This window comes from Protopterus annectens, chromosome 7.part1 (assembly GCF_019279795.1).
Source record: "Protopterus annectens isolate FY-2018-M chromosome 7.part1, PAN1.0, whole genome shotgun sequence".
Lineage (NCBI taxonomy): Eukaryota > Metazoa > Chordata > Ceratodontiformes > Protopteridae > Protopterus > Protopterus annectens.
The window spans coordinates 516,734,351-516,757,230 of record NC_056740.1 but is presented as its reverse complement, the minus strand read 5'-3'; positions in this window follow the sequence as shown (position 1 = coordinate 516,757,230).

Sequence of the window (22,880 nt, the reverse complement as noted above, 5' to 3'; positions counted from 1 at the left end):
TCATGTAGAACAGCCATATCCACACAAACCCTGTTAAACCAACATTACTTCAAATGTAGAACAACAATACTTACATTCTGTCCCCATGTCTGGAACATCCTCCTCCTGTTTGGTGGCCTGTCTCTACAGTGTATGTTGTAAGAGGTTTTTCCAACTACCCTCTGTGATGCTGTTTGTCAAACATCCACATGAAGTCCTGCTCACAGTGAAGGAAAAGGGCCAACACCCACATGAAGTGCTTAGTTATAGGAGTGTGTTTCCATGCAATTAGCTATAAGAATGATACCACAGCTGTTCCACATGCAATTAGCAAGTGGGGGACTGAAATTCATGCACAGGCCATCAGCTGATCATAAGCATTCCTTACACAACTCAAGCTGCTGCCTGTGCAAAACAGATGTACCTTTCCACATCCACCAGAGAGGAAGAGAGAGAGAGAGAGATGAAGATAAGGTAAGAAAGGAAGGGTGTAAGAGAGTAAGAGCCAAGTATGTTTGAGTATGATCTGTGGGTGGAGAGTGGTATCTGGGTATTATAACGGTTGCCTATATTGTTTACTAATCCATACTGTTACATAGTAATTGCACATGGCTGGACACATTTATGGCTGAGGATTGTCTACAACAACCTCTACAGTGTTTGAAAACTGTTGGCCTTGTAATGTGGACAATGGGACATATAGGTCCTCAATATAATGGTGTAGCAAAACCCACACTGCAATGTATTCTGTCAGTGCACACTCACCCCAACACCCACACAGGATACTGATGACACAGACACTTACCAGCATTGCGTTTCACACCCCTACCTGACTATATATTGCTATTACAGTGTTATGCAGTTATTGCACGTGCCACAGAACTTAGCTGTTGGAGAGCTGTCCAAAGGCATTTTTGAAGGTGAGTGACATCAGCAACAGTGCTAAAGAAGGTATAAGGGAAGTGTAGTACATGAGAATGTCCACAAAGGCAGGAGTCAATGGAGACACACATACACTCTGTCAGGGAAACACAACACATTATCACAGTTGGCAGGATCAAAATGAAAACTCCCATCTAACTAGTTTGCTACACTATAGTATTACGCAGTTATCATAAGCACCACAAAGCTTACATGGCCAAAGGGTTATTTCAAAGTGAACTATATCAGCAGGTGTGCTAAAGTAGGGCGATAGGAGATGTAGTGATTGTGAATGGCTTCAAAATCATACACACACACACACACACACACACACACACACACACACACACACACACACACACACACACACACACACACACACACACACACACATTTGCCATTACTGAGATGCATAGGTTCATTGCTTCGCAGGTGTGTAGTAGGTGAATGGGCCTGATGGCTGTACAAGGCTAGGCAAAGGGAATACCTTGGCATCAGGCCACATGACAATGGTCTCCAGTGTGGCTCAGGGGTGTAGTCCCTGGAGTGGTTCCCACAGGTGGGAATTGTATTCACCATCCATGCAACTGGGTTACTATTGTGGGTGGCCAGTGATGTGTATGCAATCTATATTCCATAACATGGACAGTATCTGGGTTGTGCACATGTCCCACACGCATGTTCTTTGACATGAGGAAGTGCACTTGAGGTCTCTGGGGCATGTTGTGTATACAGATTGTTATCTTCTGAAGTAACATTAATGACCTCATTTGGGGAGACCTGGCTATGGAACTGAAGTCATGCTTGCACCTACATTGACAGCATGATACAGGTATTCAGTGGAGTTAGTGGCATTTGTCCATACAGGGCATGTGTATAAGGCATGGTATTCCCTTTGTGGGTTACATTTGCAGACTCTACAGTTGTTACAGGCATCCAGTAGGGAACATAGGAAAAGGACCACTCTAAGCATTTATTTGCTAAGTGTAGGGATGGAACAGGGTGCCATGTCATTTTACTTGCTGGATAACATACAGTCAGGAGATGTTACACATCACAGTACTTTCTGATGTCAGTGGCACTGTTGTGGTCAACAGGCATGTAGTCCACTACAATCACACCATGGTTACTATCTGTAGCCAATATGCAGGGAACTACCAATATAGTGGTTGTTACTTAGCCAAGTGCGTTTGTGTATGAGACGTGTGGACAGTGTTCTCTGAGTTAATACAAGGGTTGCCTATATTGTTTACCAATCCATAACGTCACATGTTTGGCTATGGATTGTCTACACCAGCCTCTCTGGTGTTTGACATCAGTTGTCCTTGTAAGGTGGACATTGTGACATATAGTAGGTCCTTAATATAATAATTTAGCAAAACCCACCTCACAATGCATCCTGTTATGACACAATCACAGCAACCTCCACACAGGATACTGATGACAGACACACACACACCCACACATACACACACACAGTTACCATGTCTGGGATTAGAACTCCTACCTGACTAGTATGTTACACTATAGCATTACACAGTTATCGCATGCGCCACATAGCTTATAGGGGTAGCCTATGTCCAAAGGAGTATTTCAAGGTGAGTGACATTAGCATGAATGCTAACATGGGCTATGGGAAGTGCAGTGTGTGTGAATGGGCCATAAACCATTCCTCTGGGAACACGCACACAACACTCAGTCACACACAACCTTACATTTGACAGGACTGAGTATACAAATGCTAGATGAGTGCTGATTTGTACTATCATGTTACACAGTTATCACAAGCACGACAGACACTATAGGGCTAAGGGCTACCAAAATCAAATGTCTACAGTGATTGACATTGGCACATCATGTGATATTGGCCAGTTGGATGTGTGGTGGGTGGGACAGGACTCATGATGGCAATCTCTTCGTCACTGCCTCTCTCTGTGTGTATATGTCTGACATGTTATAGTGTGTTGGCCTTTGATATGTATGAGTATTCTTATCCAGTGTGTGTGCAAAGCATGAATGGTGTGCAATGTGGTGTGTGTGCACACATCTGCCACTGACAGATATGTATAGTCTGCTGTTGCTGTCAGACATGGACTTCATTTCTCTAAGTGTAGGAGCATGCCCAGTATAACCTTCTGTATTGCGTTTGTACTCCAGTGCAGGATTTTGTGTTCTACACCTACAGCTAGCAAGTTCTTTCTGCAGAATATCTGTAGATATGTTGACAATATGGAGACACAATGGGTGACAGATAGTGGGATACTGTAACTATTGCTGTCTGTGCTGCTTGTGTTACATGGTTGGTGTTAGCAGAGATATTCAGACACGTACTGTTTTACACTGTGATGTATTATGTCATCAACTACCAACAGATATACTTACTGGCTTACAGTTATTTCCTGGGAAATACAAGATGAATGAAGCTGTGTCCAGTATTGTGGTCTGCAGCCTACATATTCTTGCACACTCATGCCATTCTGGAGGGATAGCTGCAGACACTTGCTGGTGGATCTGTGTAATGGTCTAGCACCTTGTTACTGTGGTGGCTGAGGGTCCCCTGCTTGTACATCTATCGACATAACAGAATGGCCATATCCTGCTGTGGTCATACCTCTCAGCTGTACAGATTCACCCAGGTTACCCAGAGGCAGGGCTCATATATCTTGTCAGTTCCCCTTCACATTGTGGTTTTTTTGTAGCCACCCATTACTGAGTTTGGAGACAGGGGTAGTATGGGCACACATCAGAGTTTCAGACTTCACACACTCTATGGCGTCCATGCTTCTGCACCCCCACTCTGTTATTCTATCCTATTCCTAACATTATGCGAGTGATATCTGCAAAGTAGTTGTCCCTTGACCCAGTGTTATTCAGGGGTTGGTCCACAGTTCATGCAGTAGGACATGGTCGGCATGCTATTGGGATTTGTCGACATGGCCTTGCATTTGTGTTCTGTGGACTGTGTTATGTTGTTATTTGGGACCCCATGAGATAACATACATTGGTAGTACTGGTGAAGCACACGCCTTTGACAGAGGACTGTAGGGCATTTGGTAGTGATGCAGGCCATCTGTAGCAGGCCAGTGCATTCTGTCATTCCTACAGTCCCAGGCTGCGAGCCACTGGATTCCCCTGAGGTGACAGGGTAAGTGTGTGAGGTGTTAATGGCAATAGTTCCTGTCCATATTAATCCATTGGTCTGGATGCTGGCAGGGTGCTGCATACAGCTAGGGACACACCTGCATGGGACACCTCTTCAGCATGCTGCATTCTGTGGGTATTCCCATACAGAAGTGGGTCATGTTGTACTCATTCCCAACAGTAGGGATATGACCTGTGATAAACCTGTGGATGATGGTGGGGTGAGCTGAGTGCATGTGTGATATGGAGGCTTCTTGCAGCTGACTCACAGATATACTTGGGGAATTCCCCTTATGCTGCCTTGTGCAGGGACATAGGTAGTCTCTCATTACTTCATAACTGTGCCTTTTGTGGTCTGCCACTGACTGGCCATACTACATCAGTATTCCATACTACACAGACAACTAATGTGCTGCTAACCTGTATGTACAATTCCAAAGGTGTGTGCAGTTGACAGTTACATTTTATGTACTCTGTCTAGGGTACTTCCACCTGTGTACTGTGTGTATGTCTTGGCCCACATTCATGGCATGTCCATCTTTCAGATGGTGACAGATATTGACATCTGAACAATGAGTATGGATGACTACTGAATTGGGTCTTGCTGGGATGCATTGTGGTTGGCACTGCAGTTGTCAGAACATGGCCCTGTCATTGACAGTAGTGGCCACAGGCCACCGGGACACAACCCTCCATGCCTACATGCTGACCACTTCCACACAATGTACAACACACAACAACCTAACACACAGAGCCCTGCATATTGTACACATGCAACAATATATCCTGTAAATAGGGCCAGCTCAGGTAATCTGTGTTCCACTGTTAACCCCACTCGTACATGTTACTGCATTTCTACATAGGATTGTGGGGGGGGGGCACACTTGACAACTGTAAACATTTGCTATGACTGTACTGGTATTTCAGGTACTCTGTTGGCTTCCATTTCATTTTCTAATCTGACCTATCATGCAGACTAGATGCATGTCAGTAGAGTACAGATCTTATGTTTTATTGACCTTCATTTCAATTTCAGACTTCATACCCTGCAGAACGAACATACAACTGCCTGACCTGTTGTAGTCTGTCTGTGTAGGTCTGGAGGGGGACTGTTATCAATTGCCATTAATTGGAGGCCTTAGCACAGCCTTTCTTTATGGTCATCTACACCTATCCTGCTGGCTGAGGCTGTTGTTGGGTATGTGAGCCTCACTGACATGCATGTGTGTGTCCTGTGGACACACATTTGGGACATCACATGTACTGCAGTGGGATTTGTCACCTTGTCTAATACTGCCTACTTTGTTGACAGCAGTATTTGCTATGGATTCCATGCTGCCCATATAGGTGTCCACTATCTGCTGCTATCCCATTCAGCCACCCGATTCCCTTGCATGCTCACATCCATACCATAGCTATAACTAGCACAACACTACTCCATTCAGCAATTGATAGGAAGAGTGAGTTACTTGTGGCTGTGCCAGTATTGAGGATGGCGCTGGAGGGCTGACTATGTCAGATGCACATAGTACACTCCCTATACATGGTAAAGCACAGGTAGTGTCATGTTTGGCATCCCTTTTACTGTATGTGCAAGTCAGAGAGAGGTGTCATTCCCTGGGTTCCTACCATGTCAGTGTATGTGCTATGCGCTTCCTCTTTGCCAAAGCCTGGGCATACTGGGCACACCTCCTTCTACCTACATGTGCAGCCTCAGGTTGTTCCTCCTCAGAGTCTCTTTGTGCATGTGCTGGCCTTGGCAATGGTGGGGGGGGGGCTGTGTGTCCTTGCCCCATGGTGTTCCTGCTGCAGCTGTTTCCACAGGATCATATTGTGTAGCATTGCACATAAAATGAAAATTTGTGTACATGTAGCTGGAGAGTACTGCAAGGCTCCACCGGATATGTTCAGGCACCGGAACCATGGACTTGAGCATCCTAAACACACGCTCTATTATGATTCCTGTTTGTGCATGTGCCGCATTATGGAGTTCTTGTTTGGGTGTGTGTGCATTTTTGATGGGTGTCATCAGCCACGGATCCAGTGTGTAACCAGCATCCCCCACTAGGTGGCCATATGGGATGTCCCCACTGGCAAATCTGTGGTACAGCTGTGTCATATGCCAGATGCGGGAGTTGTGATAGCTTCCAGGGCTGCCAGCACATGCATTCATTATAATGCCATGGGCATTGCACATGACCTGGCAGTTTATGAAGAGGAAGCCCTTGCGGTTTATGCAGACCCTACTCTGCTCACCAGGTGGTGCTTTGATGTGTATGTGCGTGCAGTCTATAGCACCCACTACCTCAGGGTATTCTGCTATTTAGTAGAAGGGATGCATATTGCTAGTCAACACCTCACGGGTGTTGAGGAAATATATGTGCTCACTGGCATGTGCTGACATGGCATCCAGGAACTGGTGGAGTACCCTGGATGCTGATGTCTGTGAGATCCCCATGATATCCCCAGTTAGCCGTTGGAAGATACCTGTGGTTAGTATTGTTAAGCCTACACATACCTTGGTATCCACTGGGATGGGTTCCTCTCTGTTGGTTATGTGTGTGAGGCGTGGCTGGCACAGCTCAACAATTTGCTGTAGGATGTCCCTGTCCACCCTGTAGCACTCCACTATCTCCAGCTCATGTAGCCCCTGTTAGGTTACCCTGGGTCTGTACACTCTTCTCCTTCTCCTCACTGTGGGTTGGTCGTCAGCATTCTCATACTCACCACCCTCATCCTCTTACACATATTGATGTATGAGAGCTACAGCAGCCCTTATCATTTTGTTAGTTTTATCTGGTAAAATTTCCCCATCTGTGTACACGGGTGGTGTAGAGTTTGTGGGAAAAAACAGAGTGAAAGGTGTTTGCATAGTTTATAGTAGTGTGGTGGGCTGGGCTGGACTGTTGCCTGTGTAATTGGCTGATTCTGATACATTTCACCTGACAGCTATGCTAGTTCTCCTTGATTCCCTTTCTACTGCTGTTTTCCCTTCCCATTGCCTTCCCATTTAAGCCCCAAGGCACACCGCACATACCCAGTGCTCAGATGTGAACAGAGCTGCTATTTCCTGTTTTTATTTTTTTAAAACCTGGTGCGAGGCGCGCACACCCATTTAGCCAATGGAAACACTGCTAGGCAGCCTCAGACATGTTCCTTTCCTTAGGTGTGCTTAGCTAAGGGCAAACACAGGCCACAGAGCTCCAATAAGCTTACAGCATGCATGACACTTCCCCTTATGAGGTCATCTACTGCTTAGGTTTGCACCACAGTGTTGCTGTACTTACACGGTTGGGTGCTAGCTAATACCGAGGGGAAATCTGTGATTCAGTATCAATCCCCTCATTTGCATAAAACTGACTGCTAATGCATGGTTACAAGACTGACACTCAGCCTTCTCCATTAGCAACAACTATTCAATGGTATCGTTGTCTTCTGCATGCCATTGACTATTATGGCAGAATGCTGATTTTGGTTTAAAAGCTTATTTCCTATTTTTTTTTTTTATTTTCAGGCCGATCCCATTTGTGCACCACAGCCCTATGCTTAAACGGCCAAAATTGGCCCCAGAAAATATTTTTTTTTTTTATAATTTTGCAACTATTTACCATGCCAATGGCCATCTATTTGGCCATTGGCATGCATACTACATTGAATACATGCTTTCTTTGGAGCTGTCATGCCTCCATTTTATAATTTGCAGAAAAATATTTTGTTAGTAGCCGACTACATTTTTGCAGGTTACACTATTCCTGCACAGATGCCTGCCTGCTTCTTGGATCGCTAATTCACCTCATTTGCATGGTTTTCATCTGCAAATGGAGTAATTAGGATACAGGAGCTGTCTCCATGCAGGAATAGTGTAGGAGGGCTCATGCACTTCCCGGGAGCTCATTCCTGGATCACTCGTCAGCCATATTGTGTGCAGCAGCTCTTGTATTATTCCTGCACGCTGTGCAGAGCTTGCTGAATCCTGGGGTCAGTCCTTTGTGTACTGGCAACTCTCGTTTGTGATTTGATTCAGTATCAGTATATGAGGACCAATCGTCCCCACAAGTGTCACTAATAGAAGTATCGCCATGTCTTTTTAGGATGGATTTTTGTTGTTTCCTTTTAGTACCCACTTTAGAAATATCTTGGTTAAAAAACTTAACCCTTTTTGTTGATCAAATGGTCTACCAAATTATAGTCTCTTAAGTCCCTGTTATATTTCTGAATCTTGCTATCTGTTAACTGTGTTTCAAAATCAAATAAATCTTTAGTTAACTTTTGAAATAATGATTTATACAGAGGGTGACTTTCCATTTGTTTAGCCTCCTCACATACCTCAGTCCCTTTCAATATAGAACTGACTATTCTACATTCATAGAAAGAATGTAGAATTTCAACAAATCGAGAAGAGGCATTTTGTTGTGCCATTGCCCATTCAGTTTGTGAATGTTTCATCAGCCTGTCCTACTAATGGCTGTAATTGAATATGTAGCCCTTTAGGTGTAATGCCTTGATGTTTGTGGGCCTTAAAAAGTTTTAAGTGCCAGACATTGGATCTGAGAATTTTCATTGATTTGGTTAACTTGGAAAAAAAATGTGTATACCGGACTTGTGAGTTAGAGTTCTCAGACCTGCTGGTCTAATTATCAAGTCCAAAAGCCTGAAAGTCATCCTTGTCAGCTGACAAATCTTTCAAGATCATTAGCAAATCCATGAGGTAATATTCAGTTCAGATAGCAATTGCTATTCGATGCCTAATAAAAATCAGAAGACAGTCCCCCAATAAATGGAAAAATGAGTTGTTAACCCAATTAATATCTGTGGGAGAATGTGTGGTAGACTATTAATATATACCGCACTAGCATGCCAATATTTGATCACACTTGTGAATAAACTATAATAAACAATAAATATAAATCATGATACAAAGTATGATATGCAATCAAGTATTATATCATCGTTACTGAACCACTTAATATCTATGATTCATGTTGCACGTCTGCTCAACATGTATATCTATACTATATAAATGTTAATGCTTGTGTTCCATAATCCAATTCAACTCAGCCAACACTATCAAAAATAATAAAAAAATATGGTTTAATCACCTACCACTGACCCGTAGAAAATTATGATCACTGGAATGAAAAGCCACTGTTCAACCTGTAATTCTGCTCAACATATACAGTGTAAACCAAAGAAACAGAAATTCTTCCAAACCAGTGTCTCCCAAAATATACCATATGGTGTCACCTAATGTTTAGAGACAAAAGAACTACTTTCAAATAGGCTAAAATGCAGAGAGAAAATATTTTTGATCTGTTACACACAGCATTTCTGCTCAACATGTATATTTGCATATCATGCCATGTATCACCCCAAAAAGTATAATTAAGTCATTAATAAGTGTGTCAAATAGCTAATAGTGCTGCATATAAAAAAGATCCAGCCAATGCCTTATTATGTTAATGATTAATCAAAACTCATATAATGACCCCTACCATCAAGGTGACTGATGATCACAACTGCTATCTGTGGAAACATATGAAATATGCCCCAATCAAGATATTGCCAATTAACAATAATAATAAGACATATAATCTGATATCACAGCCAAAGAATATGTCAAACCAATGCTCAAGGTAGCATTTAAAGGTGACCTCTGTTAACTGCATCAGAGATGTATATGATGATAAGTAGGAGTCACACATATTTTTATATCATAAGCACACATACAAGTATTCCTGAAAATGTATTAGCTTAATTTTAATGTTTTCATCTTTGCAGTCTGTTTAATGGTTCTTCACTGGCTGCACATATGTAAAAAACAGCACTTCAAGTTCATGCTTAATACAGCTGCATATCAGTGAATCACTGCTATTCACTCATAGACTTTTCACACTGCATTGCAAGAATATGAATAACCCCCCATATTCTCATAAGTGGGAAAGTAGTCACGGAAATCTAGCTTAAAACAGGCTCAGAAACCGAATGATTATTACTATTTGTCTTGTTTGCTTTAATCCTGGATTACTTAAGCACCCGATCCACAGTTATGGCTTTCATTAGACATAACATTGCAACTTAAATTTTACTAGGTGTGTTACACAACTTAATTTTATAAATATCTGTCTCTGGCATTTAAAGCAGATTGCTAAGGTTGTTACGTTTTCATTTCTTTTGTGATTCATAAAAATAGGTTCCAGGTGAACTTCATAAGATCACCTTCTATATCTGGTCCACAGTTTTTTTCATATTGAAAACATAAGACCGTCCCTGTTTGTGTCTGGCTTCTTTGGTCACAATGAAACATGCTGAAGTATACAGTGTGTCAATTTTAATATACACTAATGAACATTGTTAGAACGTCTCCCATTACATTTATACATTTAGCCTCTGTATGTATAGTAGCTTCTAAGTGACCTTTATCAACTTCCAAAAAATATATATTCTCATGTTCCCCCCACACATCATGTGTGCACACCAAGCCCAGATATGTCTCCACAATACCTCTCCATCATCATCATCATCTGTCCACTTCCCATTGCCATTTGTCCATCCTCTGTTTGTCTCCCTTCCTTACCATTTCTAAACTGGAAAATGTTCCCCTAGTCAGTATGAATATCACCTTGGATTGCCCCTGAAAACAGGTCATTGGCCTATTGTGGCTAAGTTGGTCAACAAATTATAAATAAATGAAAATAAAAATAAAATTTACTCAACTTTTGTAGAATAGTGTGTGTGTGTTGTATCTTTAAGAAGCATTTCAAGGTCGGCACATGCATAGAAATAGCAAGCACGTGCTAGCTTCAGTGCCATTTTGAGAGTGCAGCCAGAGAGTGAGCATGTATGAGTGTAATAGTTAGTTTGTTTATAAGTTTATCTAAGTTAAAGTTATTAAGCCTCCATCCTGATGTGTTTGTACATAATAAAGCTGCTTGAACAGAACCCACAAAGACTCGTCTATTTTATCCTGACTGGATGAGTGATATGGTGTCAGAACCAGGATTCCAGAGAGTGCTTTTCAGAGCTACAAGGTGCAGAGTTAACAGTGAAGGTAAACTAAGAGAAATGAGCAAAAAAAAAGGGACCAGAAACAAACCAAAGGTAATGAAAACTTGCACAAACTATTTATTTTATAAAAAAGATAAAATGGAGAATTACAAGGGCACAAACCGCATTATTAAACAAGCAAGAGGCACAAAATGTTTATTAATTAAACAAAATGTTTAAATTAAGATATCTGATAAAACAATTATCAAAAAAGCATATAAGGGGTTCAGAATTACCTCAGAATTGCAAAACAATTATGTTTAAAGCAAAATGGGCATGTTTAGAGTAAAACGAGCACAAGAAAAGTATAACGGGCGTGGAAAAGGATTAAACGGGCAAAACTAATATAATAAGGGCAAAAAGGGCACATTAAGCATAAATAAAGCAAGGCGACTGCATGTTTTTGGCAAAGTACTGTGTTTTGGCATAACTACTATTTCACATTGTATTAAGGGCATAACTAGAGTTAAAGTATCTCAGCATGTAAAAGTGCTTGCAGCATGTGCTTATCACTGTACATTTATTTTGAAAAGTTTGTGTGCAACGTGAAACTATTTCAGGAAGTCCAGTCAGAATACAGCCATTTCAAAAAGTTTCTTGTACTTAGTGTGTCTATTCGCAAAGTGCTGGCATTTCAGAGTGTTTCTTGCACTGTAAAGAGTTATTTACAAAAGTACAGCCATTCTGGAAAGTTTCAGTGTGCTGCGTACTATTTATTTGCAAAGTACAGTTATTTGAATTTTTTCTTACTTTGAGCTTCTTCTGCCCAGTTTATTCGCACAGTGCAGTTGTTTTGAAATGTTTCTTACACTGATAACAGGTAATTTCTTACAGTACAGTGAAGAGAGCCCGAAAGACTTATTTCACAAAGTTCAGTTATTCAGAGGCTTGTTGTGCTATTGGGCATAGTTACAAATACTGGCATAAATTTCTGGCATGTGTGTGTGTGTGTGTGTGTGTGTGTGTGTGTGTGTGTGTGTGTGTTCATGCATACTTGCAAAGCCTTCACTGATATGTGTTAGTATGGCAGACAGATTTCAAAAAACATCACCACTGGTATTTGATCAGAATATTGCAGAGAACTGGAGAGTTTTTGAGTAATGTTATGATATTTTTATACAAGCAGCTTATTCAGACAAAGATGCACACACCAGGGCATTCATTCTGTGAAACCTAGCTGGGTCAGAGGCCATTGAAAGAGAACATTCATTTGTGTATGCACCAGCAGTATATGAGGGAGAAGGTTAAAACCATCATATTGTTGTACATGCTGAATCAAGGGAAGACCCCGAGTGTTTGAAGCACAAAGTCAAGGAAATGTGTAACCCCTAGACAAATTATACATTTGAGAGGCATTTGTTTTACACAAGAGATCAAAAACCAAGGGAAACATTTGCAGCTTATATAACTGACCTGAGAAACAAAGCTAAAATGTGTCAGTTTGGTGACTTAAAAGATGAGTTGATAAAGTACAGGCTCATGTGTGGTATTAATAGTACTGCAGTGAGAAAGATTTTGCTTCATGACAGTAATTTACCATTGAGTAAAGCTACTGCGATTTGTCAGATCCATGAAGTTACAGAAAGGCACACAAGTATGCTTGCATGGTTTCAGGTGTCTCCAAAGCAAATGCAGACAGCATGCACCACATGGCTAGCAGAAGCAGGCCTAAACACATGACAGCTGCAACCCCTGTAGGTTTTTCCGGGAGAACCCATAGTTTTCCAGCAAGTTGTAAGAAAAAGAAATGCTCAGTGCAGTACAAGGGTGAGTCAGCAAAACCCAAATCCAGTTTTATTGTTAACTGTCGCAATTATGGTGCCAATCATGAGTCTAAATGTGAAAAATGCTTAGCATTTGGTCAGCAATGCCACAAGTGTAAAAAATGGAACCATCTTCAAAAGTTTTGCAAATCAAGTAAACCTCACACAGTTATAAAGAAGGGTCACTTGAAAAAGCAAGTTGATCATATAGACAGCTGCAATTCTACTTTCTACATAGGTGGTGTATCAGTAATTGGTGAAAAGGTTGATGCAGTAAATTTGTTGGCAAAGAATAAAGTGTTTTGTACTGTCCAGATCAATGGTAAATCCACTGAGCTCAAAATAGAAGTGCTTTTATATTATTTGTCTAGGAACTGTTACAGCTTGTTATTCTATGTAGTCCAAAGGCCTGTACAGTCATTAGTGGGTCTCAGAGACAGTTTAAGAAGGAATTTGCTTTCTTTTACCAAATAAGTTCATCATATAAGCACATATCTTAGTACCAATTTTACTGAAGCTATTTTCTCAGAGTATGCTGATGTTTTCGATGACAAGTTGGGCAAACTTCCAGTTGTGTATTCTATGAAGTTAGACCTAGAGGTCAGTCCAGTGGTCAGACCAGCAAAACAAGTTCCAATAGCTAAGAAGAATGAAGTTAAAGATCATATGGATAAAATGGTGCAGCAAGGTGTAATTTGTCCACTTACAGAACTAACTGAATGGGTGTCGTCCATCGTAGCAGCCCTGAAAAAAGGCTCAGATGAAATCAGAATATGCATTGACCCAAGAGTTTTGAGCAAAGCATTAAAGAGACCATCATCCAATGCATACAGTTGAAGAAGTCACAGCCCTAATACCAAATGCCACTGTTTTTTTCTGTCTTGGATGTAAAAAGATTGTTTTGGCAAGTGATGCTTGATCGCAGATCCTCATCAATGACTACTTTCAGTACCACATTTGGCAGATATAGATGCCATTAGGAATAAATTCTGCAAGTGAAGTCTTTCAGCGTGCAATGGAGCAAACTTTTTCAGGTTATCCTTGTGCTATAATAGTAGATGATTTATTGGTTGGATGCAATGGCAAAGCAGAGCATGACAGAAACCTTAAGAAAGTTCTAGACAGAGCACATGAAGTGAACTTAAAGTTTAGTCCTCTTAAGTACAAATTCAGACTACCAGAAGTTACATATGTAGGTCATTTATTTACTAGCATTGGCTTGCAACTAGACCCCACCAAGCAAGCAGCCATTCTTGAGATGTCAGCACCAGATAATGTTCAAGCTCTACAATGTTTTCTTGGCATGGTCAACTATTTAGGCAAGTTTACACCAGACTTCATTGAGTTGACAGCACCTTTGAGAGAACTGATGTGCAAAAATGTTATATGGTCTTGGTTGAACAGCACCAGAAGGCATTTGAAGACCTTAAGCAGAAAATTGCCACCCCACCTACATTAAAATATGATGATGTCAATAAACCAGTAACTCTTTCCTGCGATGCTTCAAAATTTGGTCTTGGCGCAGTTATTCTTCAAGAGGGCAGACCAGTAGCCTATGCATCTAGAACTCTTACCCACACTAAAATGTAATATGCTCAAACTGAGAAAGAACTTTTGGCAATAGTGTTTAAATGTTCAAAGTTTTGTGATTATATTTATGGTCGAGCTATTCAGACTGAAACTGATCACCAACCTTTAGTCACTATTTTAAAGAAGCCTATGCATTCATCTCCAGTGAGATTACAAAGAATGATGCTTAAACTGCAAAAGTATGGCTTCAAAATGGTCTATACAAAAGGAAAACTTCTTTATCTGGCTGATACCTTATCCAGATTGCCTAGAAATACAATGGGACAGCTTGATGCAGAGAATTTTGACTTCGATGTCATGGAAGTGCATAATTTTTTTGCCATGAGACATGATGAGCTGAAAGATCATAGAAAGACTGATCTAGTTTTACAAAAGCTCATCCACTACATTAATGTTGGATGGCCATCAAAACAATCTAGTGTACCACCTCAAGTGCAAACTTATTTTCCTTACAGACATGAGATGTTGATGGAAGATGGTATTATTTTCAAAAGTCCTAAAATTGTTTTTCCTGCTTCCTTACAACATGGATATATCCAGATTTTGCACTGTAATTACCCAGGTTCCAAATCTACCAAAAGATGGGTGAGAGAATGAGTATTTGGCCTTCTCTAGTAAATGACATTGATAAAGTACTTCCTTCTTGTTCATTACGCAATACTACTAAACCGCATTTGCAAAACGAACCACTTCAGCTAAGTCAAGTTCCTGAACTAACTTTGACGACAGTAGCCACTGATATATTTGAGTGGAACAATCAGCATTACTTAGTGTTGGTGGACTCGTATTCAAACTGGTTTGAGATCGATTTACTACCTAACCTAATGCCCACTGCTGATATCACCAAGTTGAAATGTCATTCCTCAGTTCATGGGAGTCCTCACAAAGTTATCTCTGACAATGGTACTCAATTTACCAGTCAGTTGTTTCAGAAATTTGAAAAAAGAATGGGACTTTGTACATGTCACTAGTAGTCCAGAAAATCCACAGTCAAATGGACAAGCTGAACGTGCAATACAGACTGCAAAGCAATTTTTGAGAGGTCAAAGTGTGATAATACTGATGTCTTTGAGTTTACTCAATCTTAGAAACATACCCCTTGATGATATACTTGGCTCGCCAGCAGAGACTTCAGTCTAGGCAAACCAGAACAACATTGCCTATTAGTTCCAGTTTGTTGAGGCCTAAAGCTAAGAATAATAGGATAATTAGAGTCCAATTATTTAGAAAGCGCTCGTTCCAGAAGTCCAGCTATGATAATTTGAGCAGATTTCTTCATCCATTGAAAGAAGGAGAGACAGTGAGGATACAAATGGCAAAGGGTTTCAGACGGACTGATCAAGTAACAGGTATATGTGCGGAGCCAAGATCCTACTTTGTGGAATCTGAGGGTGTGGAGTACAGGAGAAATTGCGGCCATCATCTTCCTGTATCAGAATCAATATTGCAGCATTGTTCCTGTGATACAGACTCTAGATCTCAGAGCAATCCAGACAATGTTCCTGTTGCAGAATGTGTCTTAACTTCTACTTCCATTCCTGATGATGTTCCTCATGTCCCTAAAGTTGAATATTCAGCAGAGGCAGTCCCGGTTGTTATACCTAATTCTAATTTCTATGTCACATGATTTGGTCATATTTCTAGACCTAGTGTGAAATGCACAGCAACCTGGACTTAATTGTCTATATGTGTTTAGTTCTTTGTAATTACATGACAAATAATTATTTGTACTGATTGCATGTCAATTGATGTCAACATTGCATGACTTAGTTCTCAAAGAGGGAGGATATAGAATAATGTGTGTGTGTGTGTGTGTGTGTGTGTGTGTGTGTGTGTGTGTGTGTGTGTGTGTGTGTGTGTGTGTGTGTGTGTGTTGCATCTTTAAGAAGTGGTTCAAGGTCGGCACCTGCATATAAATAGCAAGCACATGCTGGCTTCAGTGCCATTTTGAAAGTACAGACAGAGAGTGACCATGTATGAGTGTAATAGTTTGTTTATAAGTTTATCCAAGTTAAAGTTATTAAGCCTCAATCCTGATGTGTTGGTTCATAATACAGCTGCTTGAACAGAACCCACAAAGACTTGTCTATTTTATCCTGACTGGACGAGTGACAAATTTGAATTCTCTGTTTCACTTATAAAATTATATACTGCATTATTTAAATGTGTTGATATAATTTTATGTATGTGTGTGCCCTAGATATGTGGTCCTCATAGCAGGCAAACATAAAATGAAAGTCAAATGACTTTTAAAGTATTTGAAGAACACATTTCTGTTAAAATCTTAGTCATGAGTAGCAGTGCATTCCTGACCCTAGCCAAAGGTATGCCAGTATTAATAAGTTTTATACCAAAATAATTGAAATTGAGAATGTTCTGAATAAATGTTCACAAAACATTGACATATTCCTGAAACTCTGACCATATTTAATATCCCATCTTGTATATTAAGCATGTATATTTTTTAAGGATATTTTCCGTGAACTTTGCTATAAAAGTTGAAGAGATACACAACGTAATTTATGACATGGATATTTACATATATTACATGGTGCATTCATTCATACATGATGAGGTATACCTCATTTTATATAAATGGGCAATAATTACTTTTGAAAAATGTGACAGAAAAAATAGGATCTGTGTAAAGTTTTACATGCCATTGATTTATTAGGCAAAATGCTATACTAATGACCACACTATAATGATCTCTCAAATTTTATTATGGTTGTGCACAAAACACGATTCAAAAAATATTCCACTGTGAGCACCAGACAGTGCAAAATCCCAGTAAGAGAGTGCTTTTAAAGGTTAACAACATTAGTAAGATGATGGAACATGTCAACATGTTACAGCAAAGTAGTACATCTAGTTTTGTATAAATGTTTTGTTTTCTTTAGAGATAAAACACTGGTAAAAGAAAGACTGCCATGCAGCTATTTCTTGACTCTGTAAGCCATGGAATCCTGGTAGACTTGTTCTGATGCATTTATTTATTTGTGTGTGTAGTTTCAAAACTAAAGTGACAAGGGATATTTAAAATATATTAATGCATTTATGTATCAGTGTTAGCCAACTTTTTTTTTTTTTGTGGATTTCATGATGTGAAGACCATCTGTTGAGTAGTTATCTGTCAGTTGCTTTAAATAATACTACTGGAATTCAGAGCAAATTGTTTCTTAAACACCATCAATAATAGTTCATTAAATATCATCCTAAGACTGGCAAAATATATTTGTTTGTATCCAGATAAAAGTCAGTCAAATTAGATGAAAACCTAATAATTTAACTTGAGATATATCCATATTATCACAAAATCACCAAATGTTATGAAAAACATCTTAAAATGAAAAAAAAAAGTTTGTTCAGTTTAGATGTTCTTATTCCAGAATTGCTAGCTGATGTGTTCTAATATTGGACAGAAGCAACCCCCATATGAAAGTTAACACTTTCCAATTTCAGCTGATTAAACCAGCATGTTTCTCTCTTAGACAACAGAAAGCATAAAATTGTATAATTCCAAGTGATTTATAACATAGAGGATTATCAGCTCGCGATCATAACCTGCTTATTATGTGTTCGAGGTGAATCCATGTTGAGAATACATAATAACGGGATATGACTTGTGACACAATCATATTTTTTGCAGTGCATGAAGCTTTATCTGTCCATGTACTACCACTTTACAGTAAAGAAAGAAAGTGAAAAAAATAATCCTAATGTTTTGGCGGCTTTCAAAGCTGTAAACACTTAATAGATGCTATCAGAAAGGCTGTGTAATGCAGTCAATTACTTTTACACTTACCTTTTATCCTCTCAATTGTCTAGATTTTTGCAGAATGTTTAGATTTTTTTGCATTATATTTTTGGCCTGATTGTCACAAAAATCTGTGTTTTCTGGGCAAACCAGAGGATCAAAGTCACTGAATAATGGCATACATTTGAGTTTCAGAGTCTGTATCTTTCAGAAAATGCATGGAAACTCACATCATGTTATTCCAGCAACTGTTTAGAGGAAATTAGGGACATGTTACTGGTATGAACAATAGGAAGAAACAAATCTTTTATTCTGCTGCTGTCATTTGCTGGTCAGTACTGGCAGATTTTGCTGAGTAATACGGATATGACATTAACAACTTTAGCAGGGGGTGCTTGCAACATTCTGGCACTTAACTGGTTTGTCTTATTCCAAACATCAGAGTATAATCAACACATTTCATGCACTACATTATAATTAAATATATAGTATTTTATAAAGGAAATCCTCTCGCGATATTGAAATTCTGGAGTGTGTATAACATCACTACAGTGATGACAGAATTATATAGTAATCTGTATATTTACATTTTAATTAAGAATTTTTCCAAACCTGCAGATCATTTTGCAGGTTTCTAGCAAAGAAAAAGTTTCCAAATTCTGAGAGAATGAGAGTTCCTCTAGTTTTATTGTCATCCAAGGTCATTTCAGTATAATATGCTGTGAGAATTTGGGGACATGGAAATCCATAGGCAAGGTCAACGGTATCAATCTATTCTTGGCTTACTCATTCAAGACAGAACTAGACAGATCATGCAGATTGGTCAGTAGCGTTGCTTCTGGGTAAGTAATAACAGGTAATTAGGGCACATTGTAAGCCTGCACATTTAAACTCAAACAATTACTGGCAATCAGTAGATTCACAATTTTGGATGAATTGAAGTTAATTCCATTGTCTGATGGGGTGTCCAGATGATCAAATGAAAAAAGAAATCAAAGAAAAACTGTGATGTGGAAGTTAGTTATTTCCTTTGTGCTGTACGTCCCACAGCAAAACCTCAAAAGCAGACTCATGGCCCCCAGAGTATATCGTTTCACCTTCAAAAAACATCACAGATTGTATCATCTGTCAGTCTGGGTATATTTCTAGGGGTTGATGTTTAAATTATTTATGCATTTTGCAGCTCTGAGCAACTCCAGTTGTACAAGACAGCCTGTAGTATATAGATATACAGATGAAAGTTCAGCATCTGCAATTTGAATTGTAACTGAACTACCAGGCTGTCCGTGATTTACACTTTGTAGCATACATGTCCAGAAACTGTCAGCAGCAATTTGTCTATCAAAGGTGTTCCCTTTGATGAATAGTCAAATACCTGCTTAACAAATGTAATGGGTACTAGTAACAAATGTCAGGGCTGATAGTACAGGTCAAGTAACAAGAGCCTTAGGTCAGGAAAGAAAAAAATATAAAAAAACAGCTACTAAGTTGTTTAAGACAGGTTGTAATTCATACCACAAAGATTAGGATAAATATGATGGTATTCTGAATATTTTGTAGTAAAATGTTTTTGTCACGGGTACTTCTTTTTCTTTCAAATATATGTATACAGATTGTACAACCATGTGAAAGTAGTTGTTGTATTAAAAGTCAAAAATATTAGTGTCTTATCAAAAATGTATGAGAAAGGAAAACACTGTAATGCTTCAATAGAAGGGTGTTTTGATATATGTAGACATTGTACAGCAACATTTCAAAGAGGAAAACAACAAATTCATACGTAGCTACTGAATTACAATGGCACTTTAGCTATATGTTAGAAATGCTAAAAAAGTACTCTACTGGAAGTGCTCATGGTGTAAGATTTCTTTACAAGTCGGTTTGTTCCTGATCAGCGTAAGGTAATATGATGAATTTCATTAATAATAGCCTAAAATGGCTTATCTAACTAAATCATCTTCTTTCGGCTGTTCCCATTAGGTGTCGCCACAGTGGATCACCTGTTTCCATTTCTTCCTGTCCTCTGCATCTTGCTCTGTCACACCAGCCACCTGCATGTCCTCTCTCACCATATCCATAAACCTTATCTTAGGCCTTCCTCTTTTCCTGTTACCTAGTAGCTTCATCCTTAGCATCTTTTTCCCAATATACTCAGCATCCCTCCTCAGCACATGTCCAAACCAACATAATCTTGCCTCTCTGGCTTTGTCTCCAAACCTTCCAACCTGGGCTGACCCTATAATATACTTATTCCTAATCCTGTCCAACCTCCTCACACCCAGTGCAAATCTTAACATCTTTAACTCTGCCACATCCAGCTCAAACTCCTGCCTTTTTGTCAATGTCACTGTCTCCAACCCATATAACATAGCTGGTCTCACTACCCTCTTGTAGACCTTCCCTTTCACTCTTACAGGTACTAGTCTGTCACAAATCACTCCTAACACTCTTCTCCACCCACTCCATCCTGCCTGTACTCTCTTCTTCACCTCTCTTCCACACTCACCATTATTCTGAACTATTGACCCCAAGTATTTGAACTCATCCACCTTCGCCACCTCTACTCCTTGCATCCTCACCATTCCTCTATCCTCCCTCTCATTCACACACATATATTCTGTCTTAGTCCTGCTGACCTTCATTCCTCTTCTCTCTAGAGCATATCTCCATCTCTCCAGGGTCTCCTCCACCTGTTCCCTACTCTCACTACAGATCACAATGTCATCTGCAAACATCATAGTCCACGGGGACTCCTGTCTGATTTCGTCTGTCAATCTGTCCATCACCATTGCAAATAAGAATGGGCTCAGAGCTGATCCTTTATGTAATCCCACCTCCACCTTAAACGCATCCGTCACTCCCACCGCAGATCTCAACACTGTCACACTACCCTCTACATATCCTGTACCACTCTTACATACTTCTCTGACACTCCTGACTTCCTCATACAATACCACAACTCCTCTCTAGGCACCCTGTCATATGCTTTCTCTAAGTCTACAAAAACACAATGCAACTCCTTGTGACATTCTCTGTACTTCTCCATCAACACTCTCAGAGCAAACATCCCATCTGTAGTGCTCTTTCCCAGCATGAAACCATACTGCTGATCACTAATCATCACGTCCCTTCTTAACCTAGCTTCCACTACTCTTTCCCATAACTTCATGCTGTGACCGATCAATTTAATCCCTCTGTAGTTACTACAGCTCTGCACATCACCCTTATTCTTAAAAATCGGTACCAAAACACTTTTTCTCCATTCCTCAGGCATCTTCTCACTTTCTAAGATTTTATTAAACAATCTGGTTAAAAACTCCACTGCTATTTCACCTAAACACCACCATGCTTCCACAGGTATGTCATCTGGGCCAACAGCTTTTCCATTCTTCATTCTCTTCATAGCTATCCTTACTTCCTCTTTGCTAATCCATTGTACTTCATGATTCACTATCTCTACATGATCCAGCCTTCTCTCCCTCTCATTCTCTTCATTCATCAACCCCTCAAAGTACTCTTTCCATCTGCTCAACACATTCTCCTCACTTGTAAGTATGTTTCCCTCATTATCCTTTATCACCCTTACTGTTGCACATCTTTCCTAGCTCGGTCCCTCTGTCTAGCCAATTGGTACAGGTCCTTTTCTCCCTCCTTAGTGTCCAACCTTTCATACAACTCTTCATATGCCTTATCCTTAGCCTTCGCCACCTCTCTCTTTGCCATGCACCTCATCTCCTTATACTCCTGTCTATTTTCTTCATCTCTCTGACAGTCCCACTTCTTCTTTGCCAGCCTCTTCCTCTGTATACTCTCCTTTACTTCCTCGTTCCACCACCAGGTCTCCTTGTCATTCCTCCTCTGTCCAGATGTGATACCAAGCACCTTTCTAGCCGTCTACCTTATTAGCTGTGCTGTAGTTACCCAACTATTTGGTAACTCTTCACTGCCACCCAGTGCCTGTCTTAACTCATCCCTGAACTCCACCTCACAATTACTCTTTTACAATTTCCACCATTTGATCCTTGGTGCTGCCCTCACACTCCTCCTCCTCTTCTTGATCATCAATGTCATCCTACAAACCACCATCCTATGCTGCCTAACTACACTTTCCCCTATCACCACTTTACAGTCTCCATTCTCCTTCAAACTGGCCCTCCTACATAAGATATAATCCACCTGTGTGCATCTTCCTCCACTCTTGTATGTCACCCTATGCTCCTCCCTCTTGTTAAAATATGTATTCACCACAGCCATGTCCATCCTTTTCACAAAATCCACTACCATCTGACCTTCTGCATTCCTTTGTTTAACACCATACCTACCCATCACTTCCTCATCCCCTCTGTTCCCTTCACCAACATGCCCATTGAAATCTGCTCCAATCACCACTCTCTCACCCTTGGGTACAGTCATCACCACTTCATCCAATTCACTCCAAAATTTTTCTTTCTCATCCATTGCACACCCAACTTGTAGAGCATATGCACTAACAACATTCATCACTGCACCATTAAATTTCAGCTTCATAAACATCACTCTATCCGACCCTCTTTTCACCTCCAAAACACTCTTAGCATACTGTTCCTTCAGAATAACTCCTACGCCATTTATCCTGCCATCCACACCATGATAAAACAATTTGAACCCACCTCTGATACAACCTTACTCCCCTTCCATCTGGTCTC